Below are 16,376 nucleotides of genomic sequence, written 5' to 3'. Positions count from 1 at the left end.
AATGTGCAGAGGCAAAACCTCACCCTGGGGCTGCAGGGAGGGGCCGGCAGCCACTGGAGCGAGCAGGCAGATGCTGCTCAGCTCCGCTGCGCTGCTGGGGCCCCTGGGGCGGGGGAGTGCCTGGGGCAGCAGGTGGGGCCAAGGGAGAGACCCGGCCCCAAAACTGCTGGAGCCCCGCGGGCCACATTGGGGAGGTTCGCGGGCTGCAGATGGCCTGCGGGCTGGGAGTTTGAGACCCCTGCTCTATAGGATGAGGGTCCGGACCACTGTTCCCTCTAAGCTGTGTGCGCGCACACAGATCCTAAACCCCACACACACGGCGAAACACCCCATGCACAAAAATTTGCACAGAAACACAACAATTTGCACAGAACAAATTTTTTGCGCACATGGCCTGTCAAAAATTAGAGGCAACATTGGTCAGGACATGCACCTGGAAGGGGCAAACCTGGATTTAAAATCCCTGCTCCAGACTGGGAACTCACACCTGGATTTCCCACATCCTGGGTGAGTGTCCAAACCACTGGACCAGTGGGCAGAGGGTGCTATATCTCCTTGGTTTTTTGAATGGCATCCAAAACTATCGCAAAAATATTCAAGTATTTTATTTTGGAAATGTGTAAAGGAACCGTTCTGACATTAACACTTTTTTTTAATTTCCTTGTTTTGACCGAAACAAGTTGCTGAAATCAACACAAATTCACAAAACATTATGGTTGGCCCGAATCTGCATTTTTTCCCCTCCCCCCCAAAAGTTTTGGCTGAAAAATGTCACCTAGCCTGAAGTTATTGGTTACCAAGCTATACTGATATCACACACAAAAACTACATTTACAGCATATGAAAGCTGTGAAGTCAAGCATTCAAAAAAGAAGAAATGCCAGAATTAAGATTTATTACGCGACTGGCACAAAAACTGTGTGTAGACCAGCCCTTTGCAGTGAAGCTTGACTCTATGTATCAAGTTTCTCTTTGCTGTAAGAGGTTGGGATACTGATGGTGGGCAGGGGAGGGAAGTAATGTGTGGTAGAATGCATTTATACAGCATTTAGCAACTACGCAGCAGATGATTAGTGCTGCTAGCCCTAGGGATTAAGCACCTCCTCCATGAAGGAGAGTGGTGCCCTGGTTAGTCCTGCTCCCTGCATCTGTGAAGAATGCTGATGAACATTTACAAATATTAATTAGGCCTCACAATGTCTCTGTGTGGGAGGTTTTATGCCTATTCTTATGGCAGATGTCACCAGGTGGCTCTGTTGCGCCATGTTCCAAATGAGCCCAGTTCATACAAATCTGTGTCTAACAGGCATGATGAGACATTCTAATTCAATTAATGATATCTTCGAAGTGCTATAAAAATAGTTAAATTTCTTTTGTAAAACCAAAGAGATTTGCAATCATGTAAAAAAACAGGGGAAGCAATTCACCTAACTGGTGGTACAGTGAAAAGACTGGTCACAAAAAGACATGTTATAAATTCAAGGCCAATCAGGACGGAGCATCACAAGTACATAAAGATCATCCTTCACCCAGTGAAAACAGGAAAAACAGACTGACACCAAATTGAGGAACCAAAGCTTGGTGGTAACAGGGAATAGTCCTCAAATTTTGCTTAGATCTGGGCAGCTAACAACAATAATGAGATCATGGACATGTGTGATAGAAACTGTGAAGTGCACAAGAATTTTAGATAGTGGCTCAGATTTAATAGTTTTTAGATCAAATATAAGTAAAAATGCTCAGGGATGGAGGACCGAGAACTGAGCGACCTAATTGGTCTCAGATTGAATTACTGTAATACACACTTAATGGGCATACACCTAAAACAACTTGACAATTTTAGCTGGTACAGAATGTGGCTTATTTTTGTTGATCAGGAACAGGTTTCAGATAAAATAAACTAACATGAACTGTAGTTTGCATCAGTTACCTAAACCGCACCAAATTGCCCTTGAGGCAAAACAAAGTTAGAGGAGTGTCCTTCCAAACACGCTGCTGCAATTCTGGCGAACGTCAGCACTGCAGAAATGAAAATATACAGTAAACAATACCAGACTGTCCCTTCCCCTTAATCTTCTGTTGAATAAGCTATTTAAAGATCAAGTTGCCAGAGAAACAACAAGAACTTTCAGCACATACTGTTCATGGTACCAGGAGGAGGAGCAACCCTGATAGCAGTCCAGTCCAATCCCTGCACTGAATGCCAAATTATGCTCTACAGGAACAGTGGAGAGGATTCTTGGCTATTTCTTTCTTTATCATCGTTATTATTAGTATTTAAATAATAATTAGTATTTAAAACTATTTGGCATTCCTGTAGTGCTTTTAATCAAAGGATCTGAAAGCCATTTTATAAACACTAAGCTGCATACCAGCACCTCCCCCTCTGGTAAGGTATTGTTATTGCATACAAGTTACAAAGGGATAAACTGAGGCACAGTGAAGCTGAAATGACTTGTCTAAGGTCACAGCACAAGCCTATGGCAAGTTTAGACTCGGGGGCCGCCAGATCCTCAGCTGGTATAAATTAGTGTAGCTCCACTGACTCAAATGATTAATGCCAGTTAACACCAGCTGAGGATCTAGCCTTGAAACACATCTTCATTCCCCCAACCTCCCAGTGCTCTAACCCTCTGGAACACATTTTAACAGATGAAGATCACTTCTTTCGCCACACATTTCGTTCTACCTGAATTGCAGCAGAATGCAAGTAGAAATTAAGTGGGCCGAAATCTCCTGATAGTTTATTTACTCGTGGCTATCATGGGTGAAAAATGTTAGGCTAAATCTGAGCTAGTGTTCAGTTGGCAGAGTCTAAATCAGTCTGGCCATCCACTTTCAATAAGTAAAAACATCTGTTCTATGTTTCTGCACATGCGTAAAATTCAGACACTACTCACAACTTGGTCATATAGACATGTTTTCGATTTATAAGCATTTTCCTAGACTTCTCTTACATCAATGCCCTAAAAAGGTACCAAAAGTACTTCATGGTGACTTATAAAAATTTTGGGATTGTATTGATTAATTTTTTACTTCTTTTAAGTACCCATGCCTGCCTCTGTCTAATAAGGTTGCAGTCATTTAGTGCATCACTGTATGATTAGATAAAATACTGGAGGGATTTGCATAATCTGTAAACACTGAAGCACGACAGAAGAGTCTTGGCTTCTTTCACACTTTTTATAAGATGTGGTTTGGCTGAGTTCTCTGGTGCTGTTCACTTTTTTGTTGTATTACCTGACCTCATTTTTAATATTTTCTACAGTTAACCTTTAGATGAAAAGGTCAGATAAGACACCAACAGAATTCATGTTTACGTGTGGTCTTTATCTGAGGAAATGATGTGTCTGCTATTCTTAATAATGTGTTCACATGAGTGTGTGTAAAGAAACTGATGACTGCATAGTCTGAACTACTGGGAGTGGTCTGCACATTCACACAGTGATATACACATAACCCTTTTCAACCAAGACTAGCATTCAGAAAAATTCCTGTTCGCTGAAGGAAGGATTACATTGACCAGACATTACTGCAATAGAAGTGAGTGATATCTAAGAATTGAATAAGACAAAGAAACTGACTTCTCTCTCCTCTTTTCAATTTTCCTTTTCCAGTCTTATTCTGTCCCCTTTAAATACATTGCTGCTACTAGGTAGAAAGAACTATATTCTCCTACCATATATGGCACTTGTACAGCAAGTACTTAAAATGTGTCATGTTTGCAGTTTTGGGGTTATTAAACACAGAACTGAGGGACTAATCATGCTAGCTAGAGTCAAGTATAATAATCAGTTATGTGCAACAATTCCTGTATATATTAGCTTGTAAGTGTATCTCAAACATATCTGCAATATACTTGCTATTCTGCCTTTAGGCTTTTTTTGACAGCTTGTTGCGCTGAACTGCCTGGAGGTTTTGTGATCTGCACAAACCACAAGTGCACTACAAACTAAACTAAATGCATGAACTACAGTAGGTGTTCAGAGGCAAAAAGTCAGTGCAGTAACCTGCTGAGTGAGATAGCATCAGTTAAATGATGAGGAACAGGGGCTATTTGTTTTGATCCATTTTGACAGTCAGGATACTTGTTTAATATGAGCTAAAGAGATACTGTGGACGAAGCAAACACATTCAAACAGTGAAAGAACAGGTTTGCATGAGAGAGCTGCTCCCATTCTGGAATAAGTTGCTTCAAAGCCTTTTATTAAGTTAAGACAATATTCTATTATAAATAAAAGCTGACCTTCATCTCTGTAGCCAGTGGTTCTGGAACAATTTGCATACTGGGGGTGCTGAATGCCATTTAACAAAACTGTAAACCCTGTACATGGTGGAAATCAGTCAGAGCCAGGAGGTGCTACTGCACCCCCAGCACCCTTAGTTCCAGCACCTATTTATGTAACCAGCCCAAAGGCAGGGTCATGTCAGAGGAATTAGATGGCTATTAAACAGTACTGAGCAGTGCCTTTGGGCTTCTCACTGGTCATTTTCTACAGGATCTCCTCTCTTTTCATTCATCCAACCACACTCAAACTTTCATACCCCTTGCAGTATTATTATGCAGAAAGACAAGTAGCTAAAAGTTTATTTTAGCTGGGTTTTTCTTCCTTTGCAATTCAGCCATTGTTATTTCAGTGTCCAAACATGGTTTTCAAATTTTTGAAATCCTATTGTAAATCTTTGCCCAGACTTCTTCTATTCTCCTTCTATCTGGCGCCTGTCTTTGTCCACAAATACACCTGTGCACAGAATACACCTGGGCACATGTCCTTCGTTAATAGCCACTTTCATTTAATAGCAATACCTTTACTGTGCAATTTAACACACAAAACTTTGCATATCTTTAGCCAGAAATATCCTGCCATTGCTTTCTGTGCTCCGTGCCTTTACATTTTGGACAACTCTGCCTGTGTGCAGAGACGGCAGCCATTTTGTACTGACTTGCTGAAACTTTTGCAAAAGAGATGCACACACTGAGCTCTCTTCTGGAGATTTTACTTTTGTTCATTCTTCTTGTTTTTCTTAATCTTAAGTAAAATACACCTACATGCTGAAAATATGCAGTTGCTCTTTGAATACAGAAAAACATAACACTTAAAATATGTTTTCATCTCAAATACGCTATATGGGGATGAAGGAGTTTTTCAAACTGTATGCAGAATAGAAAATGCATACAGAGTGGCTCTGTACAATTAGTTTAGTTTCATATTTTCAGGGGAAAAAATGACTAGTTTAAGGTTCATGCTGTTCAGCTTAGTATCAGATAGTAGTCATATATATCAATACAGCCATACTTTGTCATTTAGTTTCTTCACTGAGGTGATTCAGTGGAAGTGGAGACTTTCAGTTTACTTATCCTCTTTTCATTGCATGGATTTGTTAGATAGCCATCATTCTTACCTTTGGGTTGTGTTGTTCAATGAGGGAAAATTATTTCATACAATAGGTCTGAGCTATGTGGGAGTGGAACCTGAATAACCGCACATATTGTCCATGAATCCCTTTTCCAGAATGGTTTTAAAACTAAGTATTCCCACTCTCTGCTTCTACACTTTGCAACACTACACTACCGCTACTGCAAGTCCAATTCCTGCCATGTTTTTGCAGAAGTCTAAGTACAGGAAAGGGAATTTTGGGGGAAAGGGGACATTAAGTATAATCTCATGTTCTTTGTAGTTTACTGTGTGAACATTTTCTAATTCCACTGTTGCGAAATCTCCTTTAAAATTTGCATTCCGTCGATTTTAAATTTTTTGTCTCAAAACCCAAGTCAGTACGTCATAGGGTGACAGAACATGGAACTGAGTGGTGTAATTCTTCTAGCTTGCACTGGAAGCAAACACATCAGGAGTGAGTGGCACAATGTTCTTGGCTGCAGTTTGGTAGTCATATATCCCTACTGAGCAGGTAAGGGGGTGTGTGTGGGGGGGGGGGAGGAAAGTACAGTAAATTAGATGTACTACAAGCTATCCTCACTTTAAAAGTGCCCTGGAATTAAAGTGTCACTGGGAAGTAATTACATTTAATAGAAAAAATGGTTTCTATAAAGATGGACAAGATCCTCAACTGGTATGCCTTCAATAGAGCTACGTTGATTTACGCTAGCTAAGGATCTGGCCTCTAATGCATATATCATTTCAAACTGGCAAATATTCTGCATCCTATAAACATTGCACCGGCTAACCCAGGTGATTTTTTCTAGTTTAATAATATATATATATATATATATATATATATATATATATATATATATATATATATATTTTAGATCCCACATAATATAATATTGTATGTAATGATGAATCAAAATAATCTAATTTATACAGAGTCAGTGGGTCCAGGCTCTCTAGGAACCTTACACAACAAACAGAAAATATTTGATCAAAAAGAAATGGTACCCTAACCCCTAGAAAATGAAAAAAAGCCTCCGTATTGCCACTATATAAGTGGCTAAAATCCATGACACTGCAGTGCCAAGGTCACACAGTAAGGCATTTTGAAATGACCCAGTGAAAACAAATGGGCACTGGAAATATCTCCCTTACAACCCTCTGAAATCCAAAGCACCAGCCCCTCTGACCTGAAAGGGGAAAACACATGGCAGACAGAAACAATTGGTAACAATTAGAATAGCTTTAGACCTCTCTATGTTTAATAATTACTAAAAGAAAAGAGAAAAGCAACACCTGGATATTAACAGAATATCAGAGTATTCATATGTTATATGAAAACAGTAACCGTTAGGCTAAGACCACTAGGGTGGGCTAAGACCACTGCCTATCATATTGACCAATACCATTTCATTGTTACCTTGTATTCTCCTGTCTGGTGTCTCTTGTGGGGCAGGGACTGTCATATTGTTCTGTTTGTACAGTGAGGTCCTGGTCCATGACGTGGGCTCCTAGGTACTATGAATGTACAGATAAATAATAATTAGGTGCTTGAAGACTCTGGGCCAGATCTCCAGCTGAAGCATTGAAGTAATGGAACTGTACTGATTTATATCAGCTGAACATCAGGCCCAGTAATTTTTGCTCACATGAACAGGGCTAAATTGACTGCCAAATATGGGGTCAGGAATCCATTTCCTGAAATGTTTCGGCAGAGATCTTGGTTTTTCTGCCTGCCTTTGGAATATTGAGCAGGGGTTATTTCCTACATGATTAACATCTTTTCCTGCCATGGGGCTGGGACATTCTTGGACTCCAGGACTTTGTGTCACCTAGGTATCAGATTTCCGAAAACATAGAGGGATGTCAGAAATGCATGAAGTGCAGACTGCACACACACACATAAATATGTACCATTTTTTTTACCATTCATTAAAAAAATAGTGTTTAAGTTTGTATTATCAGAAAAAGATCTGCGGCCTTTCTTCTCTGCCTTAACCATTTAATCCGACCCATTTACATCATCTTTCTCTTGTAATTTTTTTTTTAAGATGGTTCACTGTATTTGGCTCTTAGATACTTGAGAAATGACAGAGATATTTGGTTTCCTTATTCCTCTTCATCCTACACACATGTGGGCTGGAAGAGAAGATCCTCTCGTTTATCACAAGTGAAAAGATAAAAAATGACAGACTGTGTTAATGCAAATGAATAAAATGAGAGTTTAGACAATGGGCAAACATTGATTTTGGCAAGTTTACCTGCCTTGAGAAAGCCCAACTAACCGAGTCAGAGGAAGCCAAGAAATTGCTTTTATGGGAATTATGTTCTTTACTATATAAAATATTCTCTCGAGAATTAATTAGGCATGCATTTATCTGGAAACATACACAATTGCAAGAGAAGGAAATATTCAACAGGAATGACCAGTGCAGACAGGAATTATTATGAGTGTTTTATGCAATAATTCCACAGACAGCCATCTAGGGAGTTGAAAAAGTAAATAAAAAAATCATCAGACTCAGACTTTAAGAGCAGAAGGGACCATCGTGATCATCTAGTTTGACCTCCTGCACATTGCAGACTGCAGAACCTTACCCACCCACTCCTGAAAGAGACCGATAAGCTCTGGCTGAGTTACTGAAATTCTCAAGTCATGATATAAAGACTTCAAGTTACAGAGAATCTACCATTTTCACTAGTTTAAACTTGCAAGTGATTCATTCCCCACGCTGTAGAGGAAGGCAAAAAAGCCCCCAAGGGTCTCTGCCAATCTGACCTGAGGGAAAATTCCTTCGCAACCCCAAATATGGTGATCAGTTAGACCCTGAGCATGTGGGCAAGACCCTCCAACCAGACACCTACAAAAGAATTCTCTGTAGTAACTCAGAGCCCTCTCCATCTAGTGTCCGATCACTGGCTGTTGGAGATATTTGTTGCTAGCAGCAGCAGATTGGCTACATGCCATTGTAGGCAGTCTCATCACATCATTCCTTCCATAAACTTATCGAGCTCAATCTTGAAGCCAGTTAGGGTTTTTGCCCCATTTCTCCCCTTGGAAGGCTGTTGCAGAACTTCATTCCTCTGATGTTTAGAAACCGGTGTCTAATTTTAAATCTAAACTTGTTGATGGCCAGTTTATAGCCATTTGTTCTTGTCTCCATATCGGCACTTAACTTAAATAACTCCTCTCCCGGTATTTATCCCTCTGATGTATTATTGAGAAGAATCATATCTCCCCTCAGCCTTCGTTTGGTTAGGCTAAGCAAATGAAGCTCTTTGAGTCTCCTCTAATAAGGTAGGTTTTCTATTCCTCAGATCATCCTAATAGCCCATCTCTGTACCTGTTGCAGTTTGAATTCATCTTTCCTAAATATGGGAGGCTATAATTGCACACACTATTCCAGATGAGGTCTCACCAGTGCCTCGTATAACAGTACTAACACTTTACTGTCTCCTCGCCTGATGCATCCTAGGACTGCCTTAACCTTTTTCATGGCCGCATCACAATGACAGCTCATCGCGATCCTGAGATCAACCAGTACATTCCGGTCTTTCTCCTCCTCTGTTGATTTGAACCAGTACATCCCCAGTTTATAGCAAAGTCTTGTTGCTAGTCCCTATGTGCTTGACCTTGCATTTTGTACTATTAAATTTGATCGCATTTCAATTACTCCAATTTTCAAGATCTTCTTGTATGATATTCCAGTCTTTCTCCATATTGGCAATACCTCCGAACTTTGTGTCATCCACAAATTTTATTTGCACACTTTCACTTTTTGTGCCAAGGTCATTAATAAAAACGTTAAATATGACTGGTACCAAGCCCGATCCCTGAGGAACTCCACTAGGAACCTCCCTCCAGCATCACAGTTCACCTTTCAGTATGACCTGTTGTAGTCTCTCCTTAAACCAGTTCCTTATCCATCTTTCAATTCTTCTATTGATTTCCATCTTCTCCAATTTAACTAATAATTTCCCATGTGGAACTGTATCAGGTGTCTTACTGAAATCCAGGTAGATTAGCCCTACTAAATGTCCTTGGTCTAAAAAAATCAATTATATTCTCCAAGGAAGAGATCAGGCTGGTCTGGCACAATCTACCTTTTGTAAAACCATACTGTATATCATCCCAATTACTGTTTACTTCTACGTCCTTAATTACTTTCTCTCTCAAAATTTGTTTTAAGATCTTGCATACAATTAAGGTCAAACTAACAGGCCTATAGTTTCCCAGATCACTTCTCTCCCTCCCCTCCCCCCCGGCCACCTTTCTTAAAAATAGGAACTGTAAAAGCAATTCTCCAGTCAGATGGTATGATCCCCCAAGTTTACAGATTCCTTAAAAATCCTTGCTTTTGGTCTTGCAGTTTTGTGTGCCAGTTCCTTTAATATTCGTATATGGAGATTATCTGGGCCTCCTGATTTAATCCCATTAAGATGTTTGAGTTTGATTTCCACCTCAGATGTGGTCTTATCCTAGCACCTAAGAACTCTAGTCAAGGACCAAGACCCCACTGAGCTTGGCACTATACCAACACAGATGGCCCTGCCTAAAAGAGTTTACGATCTAAGTATAAGACAAAAGACAACTCATGGATAGGCAGGCAGATTGACGGGAATAATGGTCAGCAATAAGAATTTAATTTAATTAATTGAGAAACTGCTTTAGTCATTTCCTTCTGCATGCTTCATGTGACATCTCTTGTTTTTGTTTTTGTTTTTATTGTGAGAATCTTGAATATAGAAGTAGCTGATTTATCTATTTAGTGCTCTTGGCCTAACAGATTATCTGGGATGCTGCACAAAAAAATTTAAAACAAAATTTTCACTGGGGCCAGCCAATGACCAGCCAACAAAATTGTACAAATCCAGAAGGAAGGACTGGAGTCAAAAGAAAACCAAAACTTTCACGGGCGTTCCAGCCCCAAATGAAAAACTTTGCACTGAACCTGAGCAGTAAAGGTAAAAAATGAAGCTTCAAAGAGATCCCAACACAACATTATGGTCCAAGTCATTAACAGTAGTACATAGCATCAGCCATACCCCGCCCCTCCTCGCCAGGTTTCAGAGTCTGGGCTACACCCCAAGCCTGAACATCTACTCTGCTATTTTTAGCCCCACATGATGAGCTCAAGTCAGTTGACCAGGGTCTGAGACTCTCTGCAGCCAGGTGCTGTTTCCTCCCCGCCTCCCCCCGTATATAGCCCTTTTCATTCACAGATCTCAAAGCACTTCACAAAGGTGGTCAGTCGCACTATCCTCATTTTACAGATGGGGAAAATGAGGCACAGAGTTGATGTGACTTGCCCAAGATCACCCAGCAGGCCTGTGGCAGAACTGAGAATAGCACCCACTTCTCCCGAGTCCCCATCCAGTGCTCTACCAGGCCACCCTGCTTGAATTATTTTTACATAGGGTCCTGTCTGTGCATCGTACTAAATTTGAATGGTGCATTTAAAAAAATCAACCCTAACATGATGGTGTTTGTGAAATGGAAAGCTACATTTGTTGTCTGGCGCTTATTTAAGGTTTTTCCAAGTTTTCTGCTGCATCGGTTGCAAAATGCACAAATCGCCACTAGGTCTGTGTCTCCAAATCACCGCTTATATGAGTTGTTTCTGCTACCTCTGAAATTTTCTATGAAGGGATGTCAGATATAATCTATCAGTTTAGTGTTATATAAAATCATATGCAGATATACAAGATAGAGACTTGTGCAAGCTTGAAGCAACTGTTTCTCCACAATAGGCTTAGTTTATATATTCTTCCCATCTGGAATAGAATAGAAATACAATTCATCTTCAGTCTGGTCCAGACTATGTGAGACATTTACAAGTCAGAATTAAACTTTGATGCAAGCCCATGTCTTCTTGCTCTATTGTATAAAGGGCTCTGCGGAGAACGCTGAATTTGTATCAAAAAGTGATTATGAATTTAAGATAGGTAATCACTACCATCTGCTGGGAAAACAGCTACAAATTCATCCATCACTTGTACTAGAGAGACAATGAGGAATGTTGCCGTAGTCTAAAAGCTGCCTACCCCCTTCAGCTATTGCTCTATTCAAGTGAAATCCTTGAGTCTCATTTGCTGTCAATGGGGTTGTACACGTATTGTTGGGGACATAATCTGGCTTCCAATATCTTTACTATTGGTGGTGATGACAATTACAATGAAGATTTTGGGGGGAATTTTTGTTTTGGGTCAAGATTTTCTAGTTTTTCATCAAAAAACAAAAAATGATTATTTTTTGGTAAAAAATTTCCGTTCTTAAGTGTTTTAGTTTTCAAAAGCTGAATATTTTTATGGAGAATCAGAAAAAAAAATTTTAACCAAAAGTTTTTTTCCAACCATTTTTTTTTCTATTTTATTTAAGCAAACTCCAACATTTTGGGTCTGTGGGCAGGTCTCTGAGGGAGATTCTCCACTCTGTTACTTTTGCCCCTGGAGTGCTTGCTCCTGCTCTGCTCTCTTTAAGGGAGCAGAGGGGTTTGACTGGTGCCTGCTCTGCTCTCCTCTCTTAATTAATGCAAGGTTTTGGATGTGGAGTTGCTAGATCCTGCTCCCCCACCTCCAGGTCCCTGCCAGCTGCAAAGTAATGATGCTGACCCACTTCTCCCCACAGCTTCCACATACTTATTCTGATCAACTCCTGCTGTTACTATTAGGGGGCCCTAAGTGGCTCCCTATCAGATATCAAAGCCAGAAATGGGGGAGTCTTATTCCTGGTTTGGGAGGGGGAATCCCACGGGCTCTCCCTCTGGCTTTCCCACCCAAAACACACACCATGCTGGGCAATTACTAACTCTCTAACCCTTACTTTTTTTTTTTTTAAGAGAAAAAACAGAAGTCAGCCATCCTTTAACAATATTACTTATACTTGAATAATGCAGACAGCAGCTTGTATCAAGTGCTATATTATTCTACTAAGACAAGTCACCAAACTAAAGTCAGCTCAGGCAGGCTTCTTCGCAGTTGCAAAATCATGACAGACTCAGCCCCAGTCATATGGTTGCTTCTAGAGTCACAGATTACTTACAGTCAGATTGGGAAGTAGATTGTCCTTTCCCCTCTTAACTCATTACATCCACCCACACGCCTCAGATTCTCACAACAGATGCAGCTCTGTAAGAAGTACACTGTATGTGTCACTTGGAAGCTTAAGTACAGTTTCGGTAAGAATCATTCCCTTAAGCCTTGTCTACACTATGAAATTAGGTCGAATTTATAGAAGTTGGTTTTGTAGAAAGCGTTTTTATACAGTCGATTGTGTGTCCCCACCCAAATGCTCTAAGTGCATGTAGTCGGCGGAGTGTGTCCACAGTACCGAGGCAACCGTCGACTTCCGGAGCGTTGTACTGTGAGTAGCTATCCCACAGTTCCCGCAGTCTCCGCCGCCCATTTGAATTCTGGGTAGAAATCCCAATGCCTGATGGGGCTAAAACATTGTCGTGGGTGGGTCTGGGTACATATCATCAGGCCCCCCCTTCCCTCCCTCCTTCTGTGAAAGCAACGGCAGACAATCGTTTTGCGCCTTTTTTCCTGGGTTACCCGTGCAGACGCCATACCATGGCAAGCATGGAGCCCACTCAGCTAACCGTCACCGTATGTCTCCTGGGTGCTGGCAGACGCGGTACTGCATTGCTACAGAGCAGCAGCTTATTGCCTTTTGGCAGCAGACAGTGCAGTATGACTGGTAGCCGTCGTCGACATAGTCCAGGGTGCTCTTTTAATTGATCTCGAGGAGATCGGTGCGCCTGGGCAAACATAGGAGTGGCTCAGCCAGGTCATTTCCCTTTTAAGTTTCATCTCATGGCGATTCAGTCCTACTGGCAGTGCACCGTCTTTTAATCAGCAGCCAGGAGAAGACGCTGGCACTTCTCTCAGAGTAGAATCCCATGATTCACCCCACTTTTAGATTGGGTCTCAGTGCTACAGCCCCCCCCATTTAACCAATCATGATCCCTCAGCAGATCCAACTGGGTGTGGATTCCCTTTGGGACCAGTAATCAGTAGATAAATGCAGGGACTCAGAACAGCCTCTTCAAAACACAGTATCATATATTTATCCATAAGAACAAATCAGAGAGAAAGGTTAAAACAGCACAAGGGCTACATGCATATCAGTCTTACCTAACCACTTAGGCACAGCAACACCTAGGGAGGGAGCATATTCTGTTTCCACTAGAGTTAATCTCCCTCTCATCTTCAGGGCTGAAGCTTTTAATCCCTCCAAAGCTGTTTCATTTCCCCCTTTTGGCTTTTGTCCCTTGGGTTACTAGCCATCCTGGGGATCAGAGCATGGTAGGGGCTAAACCTTCCAAGGAGGTGATATTTAAGTTTAAGTACCTACAATTGGGTTATTTGGAGCCACTGACTTTGGTTCCTGCATATGTGCAAAACCACCTGAGACTGACTTAACCCTAATTTTCCTTTAGAAATTAATACCATAGCCATCCAACAGAGGGATACAATCTTCATCAAACCAATACAGATAGCTCCCGTGTTCTTCACAATAATAAATGAAAGCTTTTGCCAACCTGCACCTCTCTGACTCCTGTGGTGAACATGAAATCATATTCTGTGACTGAAGCTCCCAGTGGTGCCATGTTTCACCTTCCTGGGAAAGTTTATAACAAAGGATGCTCTTTATTGATTCCAATAGAACAAGTCAATTGTCATCCATAGAAAGTTCAGTAAATGTGTCCGGAAAGTTCATGGACTTAAAGGCATCAAGTTCAATGTTGATCAGACAAACCACCTTGGTTGAGATTTTCAACATAATTCGTGATTTTGGGTGCCCAATTTGTGACATCTTAAAGTGCTGAGCACCATCTGAAAATCAGGCACCTTTAAGGTATCTGAATTTGGAGACCCAAAAAATGAGGTACTCAGAAATCACTAGTTGCTTGGTTCTAGTTTAAATATATTAAAAGGCACCTACACAACTTCTTAGTCATTGTTCAACTATTACAAGCACAAGAAAAGGAGACACATTCAAAACGTTCTCTATAGCCCAAGCCACTTCACAGCACAGCCTGCTTAACAGTACTGCCAAAAGCCCATGAATAGCAACACCCCATGAACAACCCCAGATCCTTCAAACCCTCCCATAACAGTGAGAGAGCTTGTCTACAGCGGGTTCGAAACTGCTGCAATGGATGCATCTACAGTCAATTAAGTGGGTCGAGTGAAGACCCGCTAAAGCAACTGCCGATCGCTCTCCGTCCACCCCTGTACTCCACCTGAATGAGAAGTGCAAGGGGAGTTGATGGGAGAGCATCTCCAGTCGACATTGCGTAGTGTGGACCCCGTGGTAAGTAGATGCAAGTACATCAACTAAGCTACGTTACTCACGTAGCTTAAATTGTGTAACTTAGATCGATCTCCCCCCCCCCCCGCCCAGTAGTGTAGACAAGGCCTAAGAAAAATAGATTAACTTTCAGGGCATGCTGCAAGGTTCACCTATCTGGGCTCCATGAAATAAAGGGGGTGGAAGTAAACTCCAGATTAAAGGACTCTTTCTGGAAAAATGCTTTTCCAGTGCCCTTCCTCCCACCCCCTTTTATACCATGGGACTATCAGCACAAGTGCCTCCTCTGATTACAACTACCAGCTAGCCACAGAGGCTGCCGGATAACCAAAGCTCAAATCATTTGAAGCTTTGTAGTTAGAAACCAAACAACCTTAATTTCTGTCTAAATTTTTATGTTGCCCCTATCACCATTGAATCTGAGCCCTTTCCAAGTATTTTAAATAAAACCTAAACTCAGTCACCCCCTCTTTCTTCCCTTCATGTAAGGAATCAATGGCTAGCTTGATGAGAGAGGGGGAGAGGAGAAGCAGTGTTTAACTTCATTCCAAGGGAGAGAGTGTTATTTAGAGGAGGCAGGAAGAAAGGAAACAAACAAATGGTGGAGAACGTGGTCTGGTACAGAAAGATTCCTCCAGAAGTTCTTACAAACCTATGCCATTGCTTTGAAGGAGGACACCACTTTTCCACGGCACACCATCAGCAAAATCACGCTCCACAGAACTTTTCCAGACTGTAAATTGCTTCATAAACCCAGTGACACTCCCACTCAACTCCAGAACCTAGCATCTCTCACTGTAAGGAACTAGCTTATTTCACTGAGAACAGCAGCAGCATCTGAACAGGCCTCATGAGTCAGGGACTGGAAGGATGCCTTGGTCAATAGCAGTCATATGATAGCGATTGTGGTGCTTCACTAAATCTTCAGCTCTTTGGCCTCCTCATTGGGCAGAGTTTACAACAAGCACATTTTGAAATCTAGCAGGGTCCAGGTCGCTTCAGTGAACTATGGTGGTGGTAGATTCCTCTTGCATGGCAAAGGTAAGAGGGGTTCAGATTTTCACCAAGAGGAGGAAATAGTCTTACCAAAAGGTAGGTTAATTTGTTTTTAATATATCCATAACCAGGCCAAGAAATTGCTATCAGAAACTAAAAGTGCAATTAAAGGAGACTTTTTCACCACACGGCACTTCTTCATTTGTGGAGAGAAATAGACCAATAGCTAAGCTCAGCTATGTTCTGTTTTCTCCACAGCCCAGGGAAGAGCTCATGGCGGGCCATCAGCTTGAATCTAATGTTATTTTCTTTAAAAGAAACTTATTGTGTCATCTGCGTTCAGGTTACTGTATCTGTGACTAGCCTGAGGAAAATATATACTTGTACTGTACAAGGAAGTTAAGGCTGAATTTTTGAAAATTAGGAGTGAAATCCTGGCCTCTAATGAAGTCCACAGGAGTTTTGCCATTGACTTCAGTGGGGCCAGGATTTCACCCTGGGCAAAAAAGGGCCCTCACCTGTATGCACTTAAGTCAGAGGCAACATGCAGTGGATACAGGATAAAGTCTGTAAACTGTACCTGCAAAAATACATACATATCCAAAAAGAAGTAGCTTGAGCATGTAAAATGAAAGCTGTACATTTGGGAATTACTTCACAGCACAGCAGGG

General features: G+C 41.3%; 1 protein-coding gene across 2 annotated transcripts in view; it reads left to right on the top strand.

The window, feature by feature from the left end:
- The first annotated feature begins 3,408 nt into the window (after positions 1–3,408).
- The window catches only part of HPGDS (hematopoietic prostaglandin D synthase), a 59,065-nt gene continuing 46,097 nt past the window's right edge, over positions 3,409–16,376 (top strand). Inside the window, exons 1-2 of one of the 2 annotated variants that reach the window (XM_077815037.1) lie at positions 3,464–3,543; positions 5,827–5,910. The gene's annotated coding sequence lies outside the window, so the exon portion shown is untranslated. Of the gene's footprint in view, positions 3,544–5,826; positions 5,911–16,376 lie in introns of both variants that reach the window. The other variant, XM_077815036.1, reaches the window with a different exon arrangement.

Source organism: Eretmochelys imbricata, chromosome 4 (genome assembly GCF_965152235.1).
Source record: "Eretmochelys imbricata isolate rEreImb1 chromosome 4, rEreImb1.hap1, whole genome shotgun sequence".
NCBI lineage: Eukaryota > Metazoa > Chordata > Testudines > Cheloniidae > Eretmochelys > Eretmochelys imbricata.
The sequence above is the reverse complement of the archived record's forward strand: the minus strand, read 5'-3'. Positions and strand labels throughout refer to the sequence as shown.